This window comes from Lissotriton helveticus, chromosome 7 (genome assembly GCF_964261635.1).
Source record: "Lissotriton helveticus chromosome 7, aLisHel1.1, whole genome shotgun sequence".
In the NCBI taxonomy this organism is placed as follows: Eukaryota; Metazoa; Chordata; class Amphibia; order Caudata; family Salamandridae; genus Lissotriton; species Lissotriton helveticus.
Genome location: NC_136068.1, coordinates 422,942,001 through 422,961,365, shown reverse-complemented (window position 1 = coordinate 422,961,365; position 19,365 = coordinate 422,942,001). Strand labels below are relative to the sequence as shown.

At 45.3% G+C, this 19,365-nt stretch overlaps 1 protein-coding gene across 3 annotated transcripts in view; it reads right to left on the bottom strand.

Annotated features, from left to right (window-relative positions):
- RALGAPB (Ral GTPase activating protein non-catalytic subunit beta) overlaps positions 1-19,365 on the bottom strand; it is a 2,268,266-nt gene that overhangs the window by 1,990,564 nt on the left and 258,337 nt on the right. The gene's annotated exons all lie outside the window — the stretch shown is intronic.

Below are 19,365 nucleotides of genomic sequence, written 5' to 3'. Positions count from 1 at the left end.
GCCAACAGACAGCTACACAAAAATAACGATCAACACAAATAACTCAATAGAAAGCAACAATCTCAAGACTCCAATGACAACCAATGGAATTGCTTAACCTCAGGGTGACGGGTTGCCAGGTCGAACATTCGCAAAATGTTTCAGTTACTCTCTCCATCTCGACGCCAGGATACAGTATTGTTGCATAATAACCAAAAAATGCAGCATAATTTGTAAAACGTGAAAACTTGTGCCATGGTTTCGTTGAAAGGTGGGCCAGTGATTGAGGTCTTCAAATGCACAGGGTCTTTTTAATTCAACTGCTGTTTAATGTAATTAAATTCAATGCATGAAAGCAACGAAACAAAAAGTGGGCAGGTTGTCTGTGAAGGGTCCTTTCCAGGGCCCTGCTGATACCAGGGCCGCTCCTCGCTGAGGCGATCGCCTTGGCAGCGCAGAGCTATGCAGGGCGGCGCAGTTCATCGTTTAGTGCCTCTTTGTGTATGAGGTACACGATACGGAGACCATTGTGTGCCGAGTTCATAGGGGGAGGGGAGGGGGGGGGGAATTGGGGAGGCCCATTTAATTAAAGTGCCTGGAAACAGGCTGAGAATTATTGATGCGGGACGTGTCTGCTGACTCAGCGTTCTGCTGCCAAGGGTGTCCAAAATCAGGGCTGCTGCTGTAGAGTCATTGAAGGCGCTTCTTACTGTAAAAGGACAATGCTGCAAAAGCAAACCCGCCCTCCCTAAGATTTTAGCAAAGGAACTACCCGCACCAAGGATGCGCCCGCTCAGTGTTTAATATGTGCCGGTCCTTGCACGTAGTTGGGTTCGGCACTAATTTTTGGGGATCGGAGATCGAAATGTAAAAAAGGGACACAGAAGGTAGAAGAGAAAGCTAGGAAAACAGCGACAAGGAGAGCAAACAACCCCTTCGCCCGACCCCTTCACAGTGTCGAGCTCCCTCCGCAGAGAGAGAGTGTGTGCGCGTGTGGAGTGATCTTTAGCGCCACGAATTGTGCCTTTATCTGTATAGGTTGCAAAGCGGCACCGGTGCATCGAGAGGAGAGGCCCCCGGTCACCAAAAATTGACTGAAGTAGAAAATATGTAGACTGCAACCCACGACATTCACCGCCTACAGGCCGAAGCCGGCGATCATCCCCCTAGCGGCGCTTGCTGCGCCTTCCACCTTACAGGCAGGTGGCACAGTGCTCGGGCACAGGTACTGGGTACAGTGTGAATGCTAGGTACCAAATACTGTCGGATATTAATCCTAGAGCGTTGCACTACCCGTCGCTGAGCAGTGCGGTGTCCGCTCTGATAGAGTACAATGCCGGCCCTTCGACTGGCAAACAATGGTCTGCACATGTGCATTCATTGGACGCAGGGCACGAGAGCAGGCAGCCGCAAGCGCAGTGCTGGCAACCAACTGTGGTGCACACAAAATGTCCTGGGTGCAGTGCGCACCGTCCCAGCAGGAGCTGTAGTGCACAGTTCCCGCAGGCAGCGTCGGTGCAGAGGAGCAAAAGGTACAGTGGAGATGAGAACCAGCAGACGGCTGCAGTGCACAGCAGCAGCCATGGGGCCGTGCCTAGTACCAGGAGCCTACCACAGTGCACACTAACGGCACCCGTGACAGAAGAGCGTTTTTTGTCCTCTAGCCAAGATAGGTTCTAGGTGCTCTTATTAACAACCTTTTTAATCAAGTGCATAAAGACAGCTTCCGCAGGGTGATAATTCGGGCAACGACCTGAGTGATTACCAAATATCCTACACGGGGTCAAATACGGGAGTCATAAAGTCCAGCTTCTGCAAGGTGACAATTCGGGCAACGACCTGAAGAGTACCAATAATCCTACATGGTCTACACGGGTTCAGATACAGGAGTTGTATATAATTAGATTGAATGAGTACACAACATGTATTTCTATAGACTATTACCATGTATTGCATTGTCAGTGTCCATTCCTCAACATAATCTTAAAATGTAGGTGTAGGGCATTAAATCCCTCTATTGCATTTATTTCCCACCTTGGGCCAGCTGATGTATGCCAAATACCTATTGTTGAATGATCAGACAGACCTACAATGTTTCTAATGGAGCTGGCAGGCGATAATCAAATAAATGTGCTACATATGAACATCAATAAAACCAAAAGCTTATTCTTAATAGTTAATCACAAGTTACTTAGTACATTATGGAACAGATTGAGGAGGTGATGAACTGTTGGTATCTAGGCATCAAAGCGACCTTTAAATTGAATGGCACATTATATATTGCTGTTGCTGTAAACAATAACTTTAGAGACTCGGGTTTAAAACGTTTCAAAGAACACTCTGTGGTGATATTCTCTAATGCCAATGGTGCATGCACATGAAGGAAGTTACGCTTTAGTATAGGACTCACTTCACTTACAAAGACGAAGAGTGACATGAGCCAGACGGACAGGACTAGCGTTAAACCACAACACTTGTCTTTGCAGCGCCCACTCCCCCAGCCCCAAATGGACTGAAACAAAGGCACAATATCATACGCTGTGCAAAAAAAATAAAAACGGTGATTTTGTATATTTGGCATCTTAAAAATAAAGCAGAATAAAAAACGTATGAAGTGCTATGTAAAGCAAGCTAGACGAATTTTTAAGTAGGCCCATTATGCAAAATGTTTGACATGACAGCAACATGTTAAAGAAGCCACAAGAATTTATGACAAAATTATATTAAATATCAGACGAATGATTTTATAGTGCTTGAAAAATATTAAGTGGAACGGCTTTACAGAAGCATTGCCACAAGATCTTTGCTGAGTTTAAAAATCTTTCCATAAACTCGAGGTTTCTAGGAAACAAATTTGTATTTTTAAATCGGAGGAGGGGGCATAGCTCGCATTTAAAAAAGAGGAAGCCATTAGTTAGTCGCGTGGGTTGCACGGCGGAATAGTACAGCATGCATTGTTGAGTTATAAAGTCCTATTTTAAATAGTTTGTACAAACATACATGCAGCAACTGATGCTATTAAATTAGGGCTGGTTGCACATACAAATGAAATATCACAACCATCGTATCATTCTTTAAGCTTGGCATGGAATTTCTGAACAAACACAATTTGGGGTGTGTTTATGTTTCTATTATGGATCAGTTATCACACTATTAAAATGTATTATTTATTTTGGGCAATGACCAAGATTTGGACGTTGTATATCCTACTTTTTAGAAGATATATATATATATATTCACTGAAAAAAACATAGGTTATAGACCATATATAGTTAGGAATTAGCATTTAAAAAACCTTATTTTACTCACACAAAACCATTGAAATTCCATATATAGTTAGTTGCACTAACTATATATCGCGCACCCGCAATCCACTGCTGATCATGTCACATATTACATCATTCATGACATGGTCAGTGACATCACTGATGACATCACTGATGACATCTCAAATGACATCACTGATGACATCACTGATGACAACATCCAGTGACTGTATGTTTCTGTAAAGTTAAAATATGTCTTACCTATTGAAGAATGAGTGGATGTATAAGTGTCTGGATGAAGGATTTAGTAGGTGCGTGACTGACTGTATGAGTGAGTGATTAAATGTGTCTCACTGAATGCATGGGTTAGTGACTAAACTGTCTTAATTTGTGCATCATTATGTCTGTTGTTCTGTAAACTGCTGCATGTGTTGATCATTAGCTATACGAGAGGCTATATGTGTTATTAATTGGTTGCCCAAGTATTTATATGGGAGATTGAGTTTGTGTGGGGGTGGCTGGAAGGTGTGTGACTCTATGCATAGATGTGTGAGCAGTTTATTCACTAGGTGTATGAGTTCAAGAGTGCATGTGGAAACAGCTACATAGGCAGTTGACTGTGTGCATGAGTGAATGGATATCTCAATGCTACATGTCATAGTAAGTACATATGTAAAACACAGTACATGTGAGAGTTGGCATATATAAATAACTGTGCATGAGAGCCACTGAATGAGTGAGTGGTTGTATCGATCATTGTGAACTTGTATCAGGGATTGTATAAGAGAGTAAATATGTGTTAGTATATGTTTCAATAAGTAAGGTGTGTTTAACTGTATAGTTGAAGAAATGGAGGTGAGATTGTTTCTTTGCATGACTGACTGGGTGTGTGAGTAACTCCATGGATGAGTGGCAGTGTGTGAGTGTCTGTATACACTGAGTGTATCTAAGGTTATATTAGAGTCTGAAGAGGTTTATCGTATTAGCACAAGAATGATGTCATTTGAGATGTCATCAGTGATGTCACTGACCATGTCATGAATGATGTAATATGTGACATGATCAGCAGTGGATTGCGGGTGCGCGATATATAGTTAGTGCAACTAACTATATATGGAATTTCAATGGTTTTGTGTGAGTAAAATAAGGTTTTTTAAATGCTAATTCCTAACTATATATGGTCTATAACCTATGGTTTTTTCAGTGAATTTTCAAGGTTTTGTAAATGCTAATTCCTAACTATATATGGTCTATAACCTATGGTTTTTTCAGTGAATTTCAATGGTTTTTTAATAGCAAATATCATAAGCTGTCGAATGTCAAGTACGTGGTAAGTAAAAACATTTTCGCGTTTATGCACACTGATCTGCTTTGAATGGTGCCCCCCCCCCTCATTTCTATTAGGAGTACTCTCTCTTTGCAGATAGTGAAAGGTAGTTAACGCAGGCCTTTGCCCCCGTTGTAATCCGTCGTGCCTGCTTCTCTCTCCATTTGATTGATTGTTATCCAAGTATTTACTGTTTTAGAATTAGTTCTCTTTGGTTCATTCTCTATTTACAAACAAACACAGAGTCGCAATACTCTGTTTAGTCTTTGCAGATAACGAAAAATCGTGTAAAAAAAAAGAAAAGGAATCTAGCAAAATCAGTAGGCCACTAATGGGATCTCTTTTTGACCTCGCTAAAATAGAAACATTAGGAACAACCCCTCATGACAAATACAAAACTAGTGAGATGAACTGAACTCCACACAATGATGGCTGCAAAACAGCTCGGCTCCGCCACCCACCCCGCCCAAAATAACGATAAAGAACGGCTGCCATGATTGGTTGCGGAATGACCACGACGGAGCTACAAAATGGTGCTGCTCTCATGCTAACCCCAGCTTCAGTCTGAAACATCCAGAAACACTGTAGACTACCAATTCGATCAGTTCCGGTAGCGCCCCAATGTAACCCGGTAGAGAAGAACTAGCCCTCCCCTCTTTGACTGATGGTTCTTGTTGCCTGTCCCTTCTGTTGTCATTTAACAGAACTATTTAGCCTGCTGAAAGGGGTTGTGTTCCGACCGCTGGTTGGTGGAGACATTTTGACTATATTCTGTACCTGCGTTGTCGCGTAATGCGTCATATGACGCGCCGCATTAGCGCATCCGGAAGTCATCCGGGGCGCGCAGCACGTAACGTAAGCATAACAAGTCATGTGACTTGTTAATAAAACTTTTCATTGGTTCATTTTACTTTTCTTATTGTAATGATGAAAGGCTTGGTCATATGACCTAAAAATTACGCTTTTCATTACTTCCGAACATTATTTTTTCTTAAATATATGTTATAATGTTCCAGGCTAATGTACTTTCCCGGAAATTTTACAACTGTCCTGCAAGTAAAATATATTCTTTTTTCGAGAAAAAGAGCGTTTCTTCGTCCCATGACGGAGCCGTTGAGCAAAAGAGGGTCGACCTGCTGTCTTAGTCGCCGATACGCCTGAATATGAGATTCTTATCGATCACTTTATGTTGCAGGAATAGAAAACACAACAGCCCTTGACCATTTATCTTTACTGCGTTCCTTCGTATTATACCTTTTACCCTTCATGTAATTGGTCTGCTTTATTTCACTTGCCTTTTAATGATTCTAAAACAGTCACTATTATTAAAAACTTTACCAATGTATATACTACTACCATGTTTTCTTTTAAAAACCTTTATTGTGAAAATTTAATTATACAAATACTTGCCTATAACCACGTGGGCCTGCCACAGAGCAAACTGTAATCGTATATGATGAATAGACATTTACACTGTAGAGGAACGTAACGGGCGGGCCATTAGGTTGCAAGAACTAAGGTGTCTAACAGTTACGGAATCGGTGGACGTACATTTTATAATTAAAATACGACAGGGCCAGTTACAATAAAATTATCTAGATATACATTTGCGGGCAAGTACCATGGGTGACGTTAATTCGAACTTTCAACAGTACAGTAATCAATAACACATCAGAACTTAATATCAATAGGGATGTCGAAATATTCAATCAATTCTCGTCCCCGCCCGCCATGTGCTTCAAAACTGCATACGTATCTCGTGATTTCAAGGTTCTGCAACCAGTACACAACAAGGAGTTACGAGTCCCATTTATTCCGGCGCCATTTTGGGCGAGGACGGGCAGGTCCAGGATATAGTCAAAATGTCTCTACCAACCATCGACTATGATGATGTTCATATGCTGTATTTATTAGAGTAACACTCATCTGTCCACATGAAATTAATTTGCCACAATCTAAACATGTCATTTTAATCTTTCCAAAGTTCTTCTAAATATTTGGGACCGTTTCCCTTGCCTCTGAAGCTCTCAGTGCCACTTCTTTGATGAATGTACTAGCAGGTCAGGGGTTCTCCTCCAAATCTCTCTTTTATGCAGCACTATAATTAATTGGTGCCACCTCTCCATATGACGATGCATGGTATAGTTACCACAACTATATTTTTTTTCGGTTCCTCTGGAGAGTTCATCGTGGCAGATGAAGCGTGTAACGTACCGGGCATTTACCTTTTTTTGCATGTACAGGAAAGGAAAAAAAAATCGAGCGTCCGAGTTCTAAGGTGTCCCAGGGCCATTTTAGTGGACCAGGCCCAAATCCAAAGAACAGGCCGCCATTTTGAGAGTCCTCTTGCAGCCGCCTGTCGCTGTAGCATCAAGAGCAGCCAAAACTCAGCTGAATGGCAACTGAAACGGTAAAGGGGCGCCCCACTACAGCAGACGAGCCTCCACCTAGGAAGGCCCATTCACGCCGGCTCCCCCCCCTTCGGGCACCCCACGCCGTTATTCGGAGCAGTATTGTAGGATGGCCACACCAGTGCGGCAACTTGCTAGACATCACCTCGGTGGTAACCGAATCTCAACGCCTTGTGGTGTCTTCTATTCAGAAAACATTGTTATGCTGCCTTCGACCTATTCTCCGCAAGTGCGCACACAACTCAACTGCATAGCTTGCTAGACACCACCTCGGTGCCATGCGGATCTTGGAATGTCAGCACCTTTTGGTGTCTTCTCTTCAGAAAATATTGTTGCGCTGCCTTTGGCCCCATTCGCACATCAGTCTGCTACTGACGCCATCTCACAGGCTAATGGGGCGCCCCACGCCGACTTTCAGCATTGTAGAATGACCACACCAGTACAGCAACTTGCTAGACATCACCTCGGTGCCATCCGGATCTCGGCGCCCCACTGCAGATGAAGTGCCTCTCAACTATGAAACCACCACGGTGACATCCGGATCTTGGCGCGTTGTGCTGCCTTCGGCCTATTCGCACATCGGTCCGCTACTGACGCCATCTCACAGGCTAATGGGGCGACCCACGCCGAGTTTCAGCATTGTAGGATGACCACACCAGTACAGCAACTTGCTAGACATCACCTCGGTGCCATCCGAATCTTGGCATCTCAACGCCTAGTGGTATCTTCCATACAAAAAATATTGTTACGCTGCCTTTGGCCCCATTCGCACATCAGTCCGCAACTTAGACATCACCTCGGTGCCATCCGGATCTTGGCATCTCAGCGCCTTGTGGTGTCTTCAACTCCGAAAATATTGTAGAAAATATTGTTGCGCTGCCTTTGGCCCCATTCGCACATCAGTCCGCTACTGACACCATCTCACAGGCCAACAGGGCGCCCCACGCCGACTTTTACCATTGTAGGATGGCCACACCAGTGCCACAACTTGCTAGACACCACCTCGGTGCCATCCGGATCTTGGCATCTCAGCGCCTTGTGGTGTCAGTCAGAAAATATTGTTGCGCTGCCTTTGGCCCCATTCGCACATCGGTCCGCTACTGACGCCATCTCACAGGCCAACGGGGCGCCCCACGCCGACTTTCAACATTGTAGGATGGCCACACCAGTGCGGCAACTTACTAGACACCACCTCGGTGCCATCCGGATCTTGGCGCGTTGTGCTGCCTTCGGCCTATTCGCACATCGGTCCGCTACTGACGCAAACTCACAGGCCAACGGGGCGCCCCACGCCGACTTTCAGCATTGTAGGATGGCCACACCAGTGCTGCAACTTGCTGGACACCACCTCGGTGCCATCCGGATCTTGACGCGTTGTATTGCCTTCGGCCTATTCGCACATCGGTCCGCTACTGACGCCGCCTGACGTGCCAACGTATTTTCTCCGCATTTTATACCCTATGCCGCATAACAGGTCATGTGACTTGTTTATAAAACTTTTCATTGGTTCATTTTACTTTTGGTTTCCTAATGATGGAAGGCTTGATCATATGACCTAAAAACAACACTTTTCATTGGATGAAAACTTTTTTTTTCCCCCAAACGATGAAAGCCCCACCTTGTTTCTGGATGTTTCAGACTAAACTGGCGTCAGCATGAGAGCACCACCATCTCGTAGCTCCGTCGTGGTCATTCCGCGAGCAATCATGGCAGCCGCTCCCCACCAGAAGCCTGCAGGAGTCGGGGCCCCCAAAACTTTTGATGAATTCTCAAGGCGGAGGGGACGCTTTCGAGAATGGGGTCCAAGACCTAGCAGACAAGCGTCCGATTTCCAAGGTGTCCCAGGGCCATTTCAGTGCACCAGGCCCAAAAAGGAAAGAGCCTGCCGCCATTTTGAGAGTCCTGTGACAGCCGCCTATCGCTGCACCGCAAGAGTGGGCGCAACTCAGCTGAATTGCGGCTTTTGACACAGTGGACCAAAAACGGACGGAATGGCAACTGAAACGGTAAAGGGGCGCCCCACTACAACAGATGAGACTCCACCTGGAGAGGCCCGTTCACGCCGCCTCCCCCGGGGCGCCCCACGCCGTTATTCGGAGCAGCATTGTAGGATACCAAAACCAGTGCGGCAACTTACTGGACATCACCTTGGTGCCATCGTTCTGCTGCCTTGGAACTATTCGCACAACAGTTTGCTACTGATGACCCACCCCCCGCGACGCCCCACGCCGTTATTTGCTGGGTGGCAACTTACTAGACATCACTTTCGTGTCATCTAGATTTCGGCGCGTTCTGCTGCCTTGGAACTATTCGCACAACAGTTTGCTACTGATGACCCACCCCCCGCGACGCCCCACGCCGGAAATCTGGACGTTGTGCTGCGTTGGGACTATTCGCACAGCCGACCGCTACTTCGTTGTTTTTCCCTAAAAATGTTTATATGTTATTACTATTTTTGTTTTCTTGTATATATTTATAAATTATTAAAGTTTTATAATCTTACTACTTTGTCGGAGTGCTATATATTTTTAATGTGACACATAATTGTAAAAACTTTGATGTACAAAGAGTCATCCCTGGAATCTTCCGCTTCACGCTCGGTCCCCTCCCCAATCACAATACAGGATGGTTTTCAGATAATAGCAACGCTTCTGCTGTGACGGATCTCATCGAGTGTGGACCTTGATCTACTATAACTCCTTTGAAGAGGGGTGATTCTTTACAGCTGTGGCCATAAACTACATCTGCAGGGCTAGCTGATAGCCTAGGACCGGCCTGGACAATCGGACACAGAGGAAAAGGAGTGTCAGAGGGTGCGGTAGTGAATAGGGCGAAAGGGAGGTGTCGGGCGGGCACAGGGTGTGATTCTCAGGGAAGAGCAGCGCAGATGGGGGGAGGTTTATTACCCATGCATAACACAGACAGCGGGGGTGACCACTGCCTGGGTGAGATGCTTGCGAGGGTGGGGAGCCATGCTAAGGATCGACAGCGTGCACAGAGTGGGTCTGGTCAAGGCATCTAAAATGGCTGCCGTGCACGACAAAAGTGTGGCATTTGAAAAAAGACAAGATGGCGCAGACAATGTTTTTCAACACTTCCTGATTTCCTTCGAATCGAACGTTAACAGACGTTGGGGCATATTACCAAAGTTAAACGATATTTATCCCTAATGATGCATTGCAAAGATTTTTTTACCGTCAGAAATTATCGCAGATAAACCTTGCTATTATCAAGGTTTATCGCAAATACGATAAAAAACGACCGCAATGCATTAATATCGCTGAAAACTCCGCGATATTCCTGCATTACCGAGCTAATGCTCTTAGCCATGTTATCCACCTCCCATTGGATAACATGGCTAAGAACTGCTCAGGGCAGCTGTTACTTTTTGGAGATATTCGCGCTTATCTCGAATATTTCCAAAAGTTGATAATAGGAGATAGCGATGTTAGCGACTGTTTCCAGTCGCTAACATCTTGGCATGCCCACTTTGCATGTCATTAGTGATAAACATCACTCACATGCAAAGTGGGGCCCAAGATGGTCGCTATCTCCTACTAGCCGTCGCTAACTGGTGTTAGCAACAGCTAGGTAATACAGATATAATTTTATCTCCGCGAAGCGGAGCGCTGTTACAGATATATATCTTGTTTTTGAACGTTAATTTCTCAAAATGCACTGAAGCACATATATTGAGACCTAGCAAAGGCACATCGGGCTACCAGTCCCTAATATTTTACCAAGTTTCGTGCAAATCCATTCAGCCGTTCGATTATTATTATTATTATTATTTTTTTTTTGCCCCGCGGGGCCCTTTTAAAACCTCCACATCAAACTTAGGAGGTCAGCGAGGATCTACTATGCCCCCTTATGGTCATTTGCCCCTTCGCTTTGGCCTCCTCTTGTCTCTCGATCCTACCGAGAGACAAGATGGCGGCCGCTACGTACTGCTTGGAATGTTTACAGACACCGGAGAGCCAATCAGCTTCGCTTCGCAAAGCTCCGTAACGCGAAAAGTACGCGAAGCGGTGCGCTGTTACAGATATATATCTTTTTTTGAACGTTAATTTCTCAAAATCCACTGAAGCACATATATTGAGACCTAGCAAAGGCACATCGGGCTACCAGTCCCTACAATTTTGCCAAGTTTCGTGCAAATCCATTCAGCCGTTCGATTATTATTATAATTTTTTTTTTTTGCCCCGCGGGGCACTTTTAAAACCTCCACATCAAACCTACGGGGTCAGCGAGGATCTACTATTCCCCCTTATGGTCATTTGCCCCTTCGCTTTGGCCTCCTCTTGTCTCTCGATCCTACCGAGAGACAAGATGGCGGCCGCTACGGACTGTTTGGAATGTTGACAGACGCCGGAGAACCAATCAGCTTCGCTTCACAAAGCTCCGTTGCGCGAAAAGTACGCGTCCTGGAGCGCTGCCCGGTCCGCTGTTACAGATATATATCTTTTTTTAAACGTTAATTTCTCAAAATCCACTGTAGCACATATATTGAGACCTACAAAAGGCACATCGGGCTACCAGTCCCTACAATTTTGCCAAGTTTCATGCAAATCCATTCAGCCGTTCGGGCTAAAAGTGAGGCCAACCGCCCTATGGAAAACTCAATGTTAAAAACACGTTTTGGGACCCCCCTTTTTTCTCAGCCCCCCCTTGACGAACACCCCCCAAATTTTCAAGGGCTGCTCAGAAACAAAATGTTCCATTTTCCTGAAAATTTCAGCCAATTCCGTCCACAAACGCCAAAGTTATTAGACATAGAATTTTCAAAAATCCCATAGAGAAAAAATCCTAACTATATATACCTACTGGCGACCGCCAGTAGGTAATATATATATATATCACGAAATCCAAAGACTCCCCAAACGGCGATGGAGAGACACACGAACTCCAGTTGCTGTGATTCAGTGACTTTTTAGGTTTCGCCTCGTTGAAAGCTGCGCACCGCGCAGCTTTTCGGCGCAGGCGAAATCTATTGAGAACAGTATGTGGCTTGGGAATCCGCCCTCTGTTCCATTGGCTAGCTCCATAAATGGAGGCTAGCCATTGGAACAGAGATCTGTCCGTCAATTGCGGAGTAGATTCGGGGGCGTTCCCGAGAATGTTAGGCTTTCTGCTCACGTCATGCGGTGGTGAGAGGTTCCTATTTTTTTGGGGGGGGGAAGGTTTGTTTTGGTCACTACAGGCCGACCGCCGCCGAAAGAAGTCCAGGTGAGTGCTTTTTCTAGCTGTTTCCGCCCCCTCCCGCTGTCCGTGATTTTCCCGCCCCCCTCCCGCTGTCAGTGCCGTTCCCGCCCCCCTCCCGCTGTCCGTGCCGTTCCTGCCCCCCTCCCGCTGTCCGTGCCTTTCCTGCCCCCCCTCCCTCTGTCCGTGCCTTTCCCGTCCCCCCCCTCCCGCTGTCCGTGCCGTTCCCATGCCTCCAACCGCTGAGCAACACGGACTCACCATGCACCCACGATCGTGACCCACAAATGGCAAAAGTATAAAAATTCAACAAAACGTACCGAGCAGCAGGGCAAGAAACTAAAGGCATGAAGTAGGCTGACCCTTTGCCTAGGCTTTATACTGTGGGGGTCAGAACCAATGGTTATTGTAACTGGAGTACACCAGTGGATGTGCAGGGTGACCCAAAGCCCAGGTATGTGTGTATATATGCATTGAATTTCGATCATGAGTTTTTTTTAAATATGAGGCTGGTGATACAATTGTAGCTGCCTCTATGTCAGGCCTAAAAAGGCTTCTTGCACCACAGACATCCAGTAACATCGATCCATAGTAATAGAAGGATCCAGGCGTCAATTTCGATATTTTATGTCCCGACCCTGATTTTACCCTATTACTAGGAGGATGGGCGCCTTTGAGTTTTCCGCACAGTGAGCTTCCTACCAGTATGAAATCATCACAGAAGTTACCAATGGCTCCTAACGGGACCGCCATCTTTGCCTGAAGTATGGCCAGGTTGTGAGAGAGTCTCATGAAGGGGAGTCTGCGAATATACTCTTCACACCACTCACACGGCGGTGGCTGGAATGCAGCATGCTGCGATGAACAAGCACAAAATAAATAAATATAAACAAAATACAAATCGCTTTTGCACTAGCATCAGCAAACACGTTACAAAAACACTGAAGTGCAAGGCAGGGTGTCATTGTTTAGCAAGCTGTGTTTCTCTTCTTCTCGTTGTGTGCCTAATTGTGGCCCTCTTTACTGCAGAGAGGTCTCTAGTGTCATGTTGTGCCATCGTTTGCTTTCTTGCCTTGCATCAGAGAAACAGAATCTGCAACAATCGGTGGTGCACATGGAAATATGTACTTCGTTTCCGCCCCCCTCCCGCTGTCCGTGCCTTTCCCGCCCCCCTCCCGCTGTGCGCGCGTTCCCGCTCCCCCTCCCGCTGTCCGTGCCTTTCCCGTCCCCCCCCTCCGCTGTCCGTGCCGTTCCCATGCCTCCAACCGCTGTGCAACACGGACTCACCATGCACCCACGATCATGACCCACAAATGGGAAAAGTATAAAAATTCAACAAAACGTACCGAGCAGCAGGGCAAGAAACTAAAGGCATGAAGTAGGCTGACCCTTTGCCTAGGCTTTATACTGTGGGGGTCAGAACCAATAGTTATTGTAACTTGAGTACACCAGTGGATGTGCAGGGTGACCCAAAGCCCAGGTTTGTGTGTATATATGTATTGTATTTCGATCATGAGTTTTTTTTAAATATGAGGCTGGTGATGTGGGGGTCAGAACCAATAGTTATTGTAACTTGAGTACACCAGTGGATGTGTAGGGTGACCCAAAGCCCAGGTTTGTGTGTATATATGTATTGTATTTCGATCATGAGTTTTTTTTAAATATGAGGCTGGTGATACAATTGTAGCTGCCTCTATGTCAGGCCTAAAAAGGCTTCTTGCACCATAGACATCCAGTAACATCGATCCATGGTAACAGAAGGATCCAGGCGTCAATTTTGATATTTTATGTCCCGACCCTGATTTTACCCTATTTGGATTACTAGGAGGATGGGCGCCTTTGAGTTTTCCGCACAGTGAGCTTCCTACCAGTATGAAATCATCACAGAAGTTACCAATGGCTCCTAACGGGACCGCCATCTTTGCCTAAAGTATGGCCAGGTTGTGAGAGAGTCTCATGAAGGGGAGTCTGCGAATATACCCTTCACACCACTCACACGGCGGTGGCTGGAATGCAGCATGCTGCGATGAACAAGCACAAAATAAATAAATATAAACAAAATACAAATCGCTTTTGCACTAGCATCAGCAAACACGTTACAAAAACACTGAAGTGCAAGGCAGGGTGTCATTGTTTAGCAAGCTGTGTTTCTCTTCTTCTCGTTGTGTGCCTAATTGTGGCCCTCTTTACTGCAGAGAGGTCTCTAGTGTCATGTTGTGCCATCGTTTGCTTTCTTGCCTGGCATCAGAGAAACAGAATCTGCAACAATTGGTGGTGCACATGGAAATATGTACTTCCTCATGCAGTGGTTTGAGAGCTAGCGATGTCCAGCGACCACAGAATGATGGTCGTGGTATGGGAATCAATCAGGCGAGCTTCGTGCCTGATGAGATGGTTAAAGGGCGTCCCTGCTTGTGCTATGTCCATTAAATATGTGCATGGAGCACAGACATCCACAAAAATGAGATGCTTCATGTCAAACAAATGGATTCACCCCACATCGTCATAAATCCCTTCAATGGCACATTCATTAATTCCGCGGGTTCCTTGAGGAGCTATGGGCTTGCTGCAGCACGCAGCGGCAAGAAGTTCCAGCACTGATACCAGCGAATGGGACCCACGAAATCGCAGACTATCCCCCACAAAACCACAAATCCTAGACCCATGACCAGGAAGAGATTCATTAAGATTAACATATTAACAAAGAACGCAAGGGCTGCCTGCGCCCAGACACTAGGGATGAGTGCCAGTTTTGCCCACGCCTGTGTTTTGAAAGGTGTTTCTGGGCATGAGTAGCACCCCCTCTGGCAGTTACGCCACATCATCTCCCCTGTATGATTTGTGCCGGGGGACACAGGCATCTGCTGGTCAGTAATGCCCTCCAGCTTTAAGAGAGAGGCTTATCGGGAAAAACAGAAGGGTCTTCTTCGGAGAAAGGTGATGGTACAGCCATTTAATGGGAACGACGTGGGCAAAATCAAACGACCAGGGCAGCCTTACAGCCTGAGACCAAAGACAGAGCTGGACACCAAGTAGGATTCTGTTTCAGAAGATATTTTAACCATTCTTAAAACGGTCTGCCCAATGCTCCAAGTCTTTTCAATTGTAAACCCTATAACATGATTATGTTGTGCAAATATGTGGCATTGTTTTATCAATTTTGAGGCTGTAAGTGTATATGCAACTCCAATTTTACAAGCCATTGCATTTACGCAAGTTTGAGCTATTGCCAATGTAAATGACAATGCCATTTCTTTATCTGTTTTCAAAACCAACACATAAATACAAATTTTCTCATTTACAATGCCAATAGCTCTAACTTTTCCAAAGGCGAAACCGTTGCATTGTAAATGCTTGTTATTTTCTTTTTTCTGTGCTCCCACAGCCTGCCATTACGCGTTTCGTGCTCCCACAGCCTGCCATTACGCGTTTCGGCCAGCCAAGCTGGCCTTGATCACATGTAGTTAAACCAACGCGAGATTTGACCTTTAAATGCACACCTAACCAGTGTCACATGGTTCAAAGATAGACATAGAAGAAACATTTTGCATAAATCTAACACTATCCACATTCAAAGAGAAATTTATACTTCAAATGACTATGTTAGCTGGCATACTGTTGGCTTTGTTATATAAAACAAAATACATATATATATTTGGATTACAAGTCATAAGCAGTACAAAATACTGTGAGTATGCCAAAGTCGCGGTACCCATCAGACTCAAGATATGAAAGGAAACGTTTCCAATGTGCAAAGTTAAGCAAATTTGTGCAAAATACGCAAATGTAGTGCAAAACGTAATGGAGAAACAGTTGCTGTCAAAGCTTTTTGCTAAATTACAGTACAAAATACATTTTGACTTGTGCAAATTACGCCAGTGCAAACAATTGCGAGGGTGCAAAATACGCAGTCCTCAGTTTAAAACCAGAAAAAGAACCCCCAGACAATTCATAGTCATGAGCCCTGACCGGAACGCAATCTATATGTCATACACATTAAAATAAAACCATGCTAAAAATTGTGATATAAAGTGCAAGAAAAACTATTTTTAGGACAAAACAATGATAATTGGGAGGTCTAGTAGGCTGTTAAATTAAAGTAATTTGACCAATGAAATTTATCCTGTCCGGAGATACGATAGATAAACTTCAGAAAAAACTCCTGGAGTGGACATTACATCTACAAAAGGTAAAAAGTATTGCATTTGTTTCGTAGTTTAAAATATAAGTTAGCAGTTTAAGTTTACAGATTCCACAATAAAAGGCACATGTGCAAAAGTCGGACCTATCTGCTCCAGGTCTAGCTTAAAATTAGAAAAAATGGATTTAATAGATGTCTCTAATTCAAAGTAAGAACGTAAGCATGTTTACTCTCTAGGAATCAAAAGTAAGTACATCTAACAGTATTGATTCATAATAATTTGTGTAGGTCTTCCGTATTATTAAGACCATTAGGGGCCTTACTGTCAAATTCCAAAATGTATTGAGATTCCAGCTGTCATAGAAGTTTTTCTCGGTTTCCTCCTCTATGAAGGGGGGAATGACATCTATCACAAAATACTTGCATGTGTATTTTTAAAATGCCTTGCCACCGGATAGCTGGAATCACTGTTGACAATGGCCCGAAGATGCTGTAAAATACGTGCATGAGCTTGCAATTTGGTGCTTCCAATATATGAAAGACCGCATGTGCATGACAGGACATATATCGCAAATTCTGTGCAACACGTAAAATGTCCTGTAATGGGTCTTTCGTTTGGACTGAAAGGGACTTTGAATTTGCTTTTGTTAACACCAAACTTACAAGCCCTGCAGGTGGAGCAGTAGAAAAACCCATTTGAGCCAGGTACTCTTACTCATATCACACATGTTCTCCTTTTTAGGTCTCGGTACTATCCGGTTCGTGAGAACCGGAAGTAGAGAGATCTTATGTTTCTTAGAGGGGCTCTTGATCCCGCCTCTAATTTTGGCTCTCTCCGATTGGCTGGCTTCCTAAAAGGAGGCCAGCCATTGGAGGAGAGAGCCGTCACTCCGATTTAGCCCAGTCTTTCTCGGATTTGGGGGCGTCATTTTTGCTGTTCTTTAGACAGTGACGTCATCCGTCACTCAGAACAGCAAAACCACGCCCCCAATCCGAAAAAGACTGAAGCAGGCGGGCGCCATTTTTTTTTTCCTTCGACGAGCTGATGAGCTGCAGGACTCCCTTCCTCCTCGCCTGTGCTGCCGGGCTCTATTCCACCTTGTACCCGTGTATTTGCGGGGGCTTGGTATCTGTATTGGGGGGGAATGCCGGGTTTGTGTTTTCGCTGCCGGGGCTTGGGCAGGGCTTGTTATGTGAAAGTCAGTAATATAAACAAAAGGGAAAATCAGCCAGACAGTATTTACAACCTGCAACCATTTTAAATAAAAAATCTGAAAACTGTTCCAGAAGTGCGACGCACGAGTAGAGAAGTAAACTTCACAACGTTGTACTTTCATCACGACGTGTCCCTCCTGCTGGCCAATCCCGTGACATAACGCGTCTCCAATTCCGCCACGCTCAGCCAATCAGCGCCTTGTTTGCATCTAGCAAGGCCGAGGCTACCGGAGCAGCGAGAGATAGGGAAACATCAGCAGCAGAGTCGGATACCGAGGAGGGAAGATGGCGGATTCGGTTTGAGAGCACCAGTCACCACACTGTTAAAGCACCGGAAGTCCGTCTCAACCGTCAACTCGTGGCCTTCGTGTTCTCGGGAGGGGGTCTATCGCCGGCAGTGGTGCTCTGAGAGATGACGTCCATTCATTTCGTGGTGCACCCGTTACCGGGGACCGAAGACCAGCTGAATGATAGGTGAGAGGCATTGGAGGAGCTGCGATCTGGCAGCCCCACTGGCGTATGTGTCAAGTACTGGCAGACATTTCGACAGCGCAGGCAGGGAGGCGGCAAGGAGGGATATTCCTTGCGCCTTCCCTGGCAGTGGGGGCCTCGCCCGGGCTGCCCTTGTGCATGGTGGCATCACTCGCCCAGCATGTACGGTGAGTCGCACCGGCTGACGGCGCCTGCTGTGTCAGCCCCCTTAGCATTTGAAACTGCGATGCCGGTTTCCAGAGCATGTCTCTTGATGGGCTGATTGAGTTGTGACATTGTATTCTGAGCTCTGGCTTTAATGAGAGATTATATTATCTGTTTTTTTACGTGGTTGCTTTTCTGGGCTGGGTTCTTTGCATTTTTAATTTTATAACTAGTGACCAATTTTGTCTGATGCCGACCAAATCCTAACATCACCGCGGGCTGCTTCTAGTGGGGTAACTGTGGTTGCTCAGAGCGCCCTTCCCGTTCCTTCAATGGTCTTCCTTACACGGATCCCGCTCAGCCTGTCCCGGGCCCCGTATAGATAGAGCGCCTGAGTGACTAAGATCCTGCAGGCAATTACAGTGGGGACGGCCTGTGGTGACATGTGCGAAATGCGCGCCCCGCACACATGTTATCCGCAGGCCCATTGTATTACATGGCCAGTACACTCCCCCACCCTCCCTTCAACAAAGCTGTCTGCGAGCTTGGCACTGCACCGTAATATATTGGAGTTAACTTCTGTTCGAAGTTTATAATGCGCGAGATTTGAAAGTTGTCATTTACTTTGTGTATTCATTTATTCACTTTAGGGTGACAAGTCGTTTTTTTTATCGCTTTTAAGCACGCCTAATATGCTTCTTCCTATTAATAGGAAGTATATTATTAATTGTTTTTCTACTTCATTGCTATTCAATATGTGCACTTTTATTTTGCATTGATATTTTCTCAGGGTCCTTTGTATGTACTGCCTTAATGCTTCCTAAATTGAATGTTGAACAGAAAATAATCCTGTTTGCCTTTACACCAGCAATTTATACTTATTATTTATAGATCACTATTCCCATCCAAGCAAGCTTGCAATATTAGTCTTGCATTGCCTTTTGATTTATTTAGGCAGCCACGGGAACCTGACGCATTATTGGCAGTCTATCCAGAGATTGGATGACTGGCATGATGGAACTTTCTATGGGTTTTCATGTTTACAATTTTTAATGAAACCGAGTACTTACACTAGTGTTATTTAAGTACCGCCATAACGAGCGTGATGCCGTTTCTAAAACTGAAAAGGGCAGTTCTTTAAAAAACACCCTTAAATGTAACATTTCTAGGATTCTAAGCCCAACTATTACC